The following is a 4,480-nucleotide window of genomic DNA, read 5'->3' as shown; positions in this document are numbered from 1 at the left end:
GAATAAACAGAGAAATGTTCAGAAGAGGCATTTTCCCCCGACATCGTCAGCACATGTGCCAATCACGGCACTCGCCAATGGGAAGAGCAAGGGTAAGTGCACACTAAGTATTTGCTGCAGTTATTTCTGCATCACAAACGTGTCTCTTGGTCGGAAAACGGCTGCATTAAAAAAATAAAGTGATAACATTTTTCCATTCATTTTGGCTTCCCTTTTTTAGTGCACTTTATTAGAATAGGTGATAAATGCTGTAAAAAAGCTGAAAGAATTGACATTTATATTGAGAGATTTTAAACGGATTCAAATCGGCAAAAAAAAAAAACCACGTGGACGACATTTCAGAAATCTTCACTTTTCTGGGTCAGCGAAATGCTGCTGAAAGGTCGGGTCGCTTCTTTAACAGTTTTGATGCCTGAAGTGATTAGAAGAGGCTCAAAAAGACTAAACAAATTGAAAGCATATGAGCATTCTTTTTATGCCTTTTCAATTCGCCATTTTGGAAAACCCATGTCCACGGCAGTTTGTTTTAAATACAAAAAGGGGGCTTTACTCACCCTCTCCATGTTCAATGCAGAGTTTCCACCAATCTTCAAAATATCTGTCATTGTCTGAGGGGCGGACATCACTTAGTCACGGCACGGCCATTACCTCGGGCAGAGCCGCTGAGCTCAGTTATCGGCTGCAGTGGTGCCGACATGACATCAGCGCTGACAATGACACATACTGGCACCTGTGGCAGAAACTCCGCGCTGGACCAGAGAGTGCAAGGAAAGAGCAGTCTATTTTTTTGTAACTGTGGCTAGGGGACAAGAATACTGGAAAACCCCTTTAAGATGGGTTTAAACATTTGTCCATGTGATCTATAGCACAGTGGTCTCCATACTGTGGCTCTCTAGCGCTTCATTAAATATAGCAAAGCAAAAAAGTGGCGGATTTTAAGGCGGGAGCAAAATTAAGCCCCATCACAATAAATGCTGTTGATAGTGTAAGGTGATAGATAGCAAAGGCTGCTGGAAAATAAAGTGTCAGGTGAGGGAAACCGTCCCTCTGGGGGTGGGTGGTACTAACACCAAATTAGATACATTGACCACCACATCATTTAAAAGGAATTTCAAGGATTTAAGAAAAATAGAATTATTCTTACCGTTAATTCGGTTTCTAGTAACCCACCACGACAGCACACCTGGAGGATGTTACCCCTTTCCTAATAGGGACAGGAAATTGACAAGAGGTTAAATAACCCCTCCCTCATCCTCCCCTCAGTGTTATTATAAAGGACCACAGGAGAATGAATGCTTCAAATTATATTTATTCTTTTCAGAACGTATATTAAGCAAAGGGAGGGATTACTCCTGCTGTCGTGGTGGGTTACTAGAAACCGAATTAACGGTAAGAATAATTCTATTTTCTCTAGTAACCCCCCACGACAGCACACCTGGAGCAGTACCCAAGAGTAATTTTTAGGGAGGGACTACAGCACTAAGGACTTTTTCTCCGAAGGCTAAGTCTTCTTTTGACATCAGGTCAAGCCTGTAATGTTTGGAGAACGTATGGACCGAGGACCACGTAGCCGCTCTGCATATTTGCTCGATGGAAGCACTGGCTTTCTCGGCCCAGGAGACAGCTGTTGCTCTAGTAGAATGGGCTGTAAGCTTTCCTGGTGGAGGAAGGCCCTGAATTTGATAAGCCTCCAGGATTGCTCTTTTGATCCAATTTGCAATTGTGGATCTGGAAGTCTTCTTCCCTTTATTCTGGCCGAGAAGATGAATAAACAGATTTTGATCCTTTCTAATCTTCTCTGATGCATGAAGATAATAGAGTACCATTCTTCGAACATCCAAAGTATGGAAATGTTCCTCTTCCTCATTCTTTGGTTCTTGATAGAATGATGGAAGAATTATCTCCTGCGATTTGTGGAAATCGGAGACGACCTTTGGGAGAAAGGATGGGTCTAATCGTAGGATAAGCCTGTCCTGAAGAATCTTCATGTAGGGCTCATTGATTGACAGGGCTTGTAGTTCACCCACTCTTCTGGCTGTTGTTATAGCTACCAGGAAGGTGGTTTTCCAAGCGAGTTTATCCATGGTTATGGAAGATAAGGGTTCAAATGGTGGCAGTGTAAGTCCTTTCAGGACTATATTCAGGTCCCAGGATGGAACTATATTTATGGGTCTTGGAGATATGCGGGATGCCGCCGTCATGAATCTTCTTACCCATCTATGGTTGGCTAGAGACTGGTCAAAATAAGAGCTCAAGGCTGCCACTTGTACCTTGAGGGTGCTGGGTCTGAGACCCTTCTCCAGCCCATCTTGTAGAAAATCCAGGATCTTGGCTAGGTTTGGTTTATCTGGGTTAGGTTGCTCAGGAGCACACCACGTGATGAACGTCTTCCAGATCTTTTGGTAAATAGAATTAGTTACCGTTTTGCGACTTTTTTGTAATGTTTCAATTACTCTCTTTGATAGTCCTCTAGTTCTCAGAATTGAGAATTCAGAAGCCAGGCATTTAGGTGTAGCCTCTCGGGATCTGGATGCAGTATTGGCCCCTGGTAGAGAAGGTCTTTGACCGGTGGAAGTGCTATTGGCCCATCTATCTTTAGACTGATGAGGGCCCCAAACCAACCTCTTTTGGGCCAAAGTGGAGCCACTAGGATCACCTTGAGTTTTTCTGCCCTTATTTTCTGCAGGACTTTTGGTAGGATCGGCAATGGCGGGAACGCGTATGCTAGCGAGAATGTCCATGGCTGGACCAATGCGTCCACAGCTAACCCCGGATTCATCGGATCTAGCGAGAAGAACTGGTCTACCTTTGCGTTCTGACTGTTCGCGAACAAGTCCACTTCTGGCTGTCCCCATCTTTTGACTAGTATCTGAAAGACTTCTGGGTTTAGGCTCCATTCTCCTGGATGGACCTCTGTTCTGCTCAGGAAGTCGGCTTGTACGTTTATCTCCCCTTTTATGTGTAGGGCGGATATGGAGAGAACATGTTCTTCGGCCCACGAAAATATTCTTGCTGATATTCTTTTTAGATCTTCGTGTTTTGTACTTCCCTGGTGGCGAAGGTGGGCAACTGTTGTCATGTTGTCTGAGTATATTTTTAAGTGGGAATTTTGTACAAGAGTTACCGCCACTTTGAGAACTTCTTCTACTGCTTTTAGTTCCTTGAAATTCGAGGATTGTTGTGCTATTTCGGCTGACCAGAATCCCTGGAATATGTGCTGGTCTACCGTAGCTCCCCAACCTTTTCCACTGGCATCTACTGTTATGGTCACTGCTGGGACCTGCAACCAGGGAACTCCTTTCATTAAGTTCTCTTTTTGTAGCCACCATGTTAATGAGGACTTTACATGCGGTGGTATCCGGATCTTTTTGTCTAGAGAACCTGGGGATCCGTCCCAGCTTGACAGAATATGAGTCTGAAGTATCCTGGTGTGGGCTTGAGCCCATGCCACCATCTGGATGCAAGATGTCATGGTACCTAGAACCGACATGGCCCATCTTAGAGATACTCTCTTCTTGTCCCGCAATGTTCTTATCCTTGATGTAAGCAGGGACCGTTTTTGTTCGGGCAAGAAAGATGTTTGTCTGTGGGAGTCTAATAAGACCCCTAAAAAGATCTTTGTTGTGGACGGAACCATATCCGATTTTTTGGGGTTTATCACCCAACCCAGAGATGACAGGATCTGGACTGTTGTTTGAAGATGTTCCTGTAGAATTGGAACCGTGGGAGCCACTATCAAGAGGTCGTCGAGGTATGGGATTATGCATATCCGTCGACTTCTGATGTACGCCATCACCTCGGACATGACCTTTGTAAAGATCCTTGGAGCTGATGATAGTCCGAATGGGAGGACATTGAACTGGAAGTGGTCTATGACTTCTCCTCTGGTGACTGCAAACCTTAGAAATTTCCGATAGGTTGGATGGACTGGGACGTGATAATATGCGTCCTGTAAGTCGATGGTTGCCATGACGAAGTCTTGCCCTATTAAGGGTACTGTCGATCTGACGGACTCCATTCTGAATCTTCTGTAGGTTACATATTGATTCAGCGGTTTCAGATTGATTATCATCCGATGGGTTCCGTTTGGTTTCCTTATCAGAAATAGGCTGGAATAATGGCCCTTGTTTCTTTCGTCTTTTGGGACTGTGGAGATCACGTTGTTGATTAAGAGATCTTCTATCCCAGTTCTCAGGGTGGACTGTAGTTTCGGTGTTGATAACGTTGTAGTTTTCATTCTTTTTTGGGGATATGATATAAACTCTATTTTCATCCCCTCTTTGACCAATCTTAAGGTCCACTGATCCACACCGATCTCTTGCCAGACTGGGAGGAAGTTCGAAATCCGACCCCCCACTATGACGGCGTCATTGCTTTCTCTGGTTTTGGGGTTGTGAAAGAAAAAGATTCCTGTCTTTCCCTCCTTTCGGATAGCTCCAGCGACCTGTTTTACCCTTTCCTCTGTATTGAGGAGTATGCT

This window comes from Ranitomeya imitator, chromosome 2 (genome assembly GCF_032444005.1).
Source record: "Ranitomeya imitator isolate aRanImi1 chromosome 2, aRanImi1.pri, whole genome shotgun sequence".
In the NCBI taxonomy this organism is placed as follows: domain Eukaryota; kingdom Metazoa; phylum Chordata; class Amphibia; order Anura; family Dendrobatidae; genus Ranitomeya; species Ranitomeya imitator.
This window is presented reverse-complemented; position numbering follows the sequence as displayed.